This window comes from Morone saxatilis, unplaced genomic scaffold (assembly GCF_004916995.1).
Source record: "Morone saxatilis isolate NCDOM2014 unplaced genomic scaffold, NCSU_SB_2.0 Contig4, whole genome shotgun sequence".
Classification (NCBI taxonomy): domain Eukaryota; kingdom Metazoa; phylum Chordata; class Actinopteri; family Moronidae; genus Morone; species Morone saxatilis.
The window spans coordinates 17,584,780-17,585,586 of record NW_023339984.1 but is presented as its reverse complement, the minus strand read 5'-3'; positions in this window follow the sequence as shown (position 1 = coordinate 17,585,586).

Genomic DNA, 807 nt, shown 5'->3' with positions numbered 1-807 from the left:
CCCAAATGATGTGGACACTGACACCCACACACACATACTTTTGATCTGGGCTTTAATTTTTTAGGTTTGATCAAAGCCCTTAGTTCTAAAGTAGGGACATCTTAATGCTACAGTATACAATGATATTTTAGACAGTAGTAAACTTTGTTGTGTGGAGGAACTTCAGAAAAACCTGACCTCAACCCCATCCAACGCAACATCCATCTGTCTGTCTGTCTGCCTGTCTGTGTGTGTGTGTGTGTGTGTGTGTGTGTTTGTCGTTTCTTTCTCAGCTAAAGCAGAGATTAATGCTGGAGATTGGGCACTCTCAGATAAAGGTGAAGAAGCCCAACACCTGCCTGACCAGAAAGGACTCAGCAACAGGACACATCACTGTGCATCACGTCGACCCAAAGGGCAATTTTGTCACTCTAAGCAACAAGTCCTTTCAGGTAATGTCAGGTAAACATATATAAATGAAGGAAGTTATTTCCATTCCATTATTTTTAAATTATATGACTCTTGAAATGATAGAAACCTATATATCAACATAGATACAGTACACCATGGGAATAACTGAATGAAAGTGAACTGCTTGCAGGCACTCTCTTTCGCTTTCTGAAGATGGTATTAGTGGTTTAAATACTTTTTTATTTGTTAAATATTTTGTATTTGTTGTTAGTTATTTGTTTGTGTGGTCTTCACTTGTTTTGTAACTACTTTATTACCTGACTCCTGCAGGTCCAACAACTGGAAGACTGGGAATTGCATATAGAAGTCAACAACAGAAAACCCTTCATATACATATTTAACTCATTTACACTACCT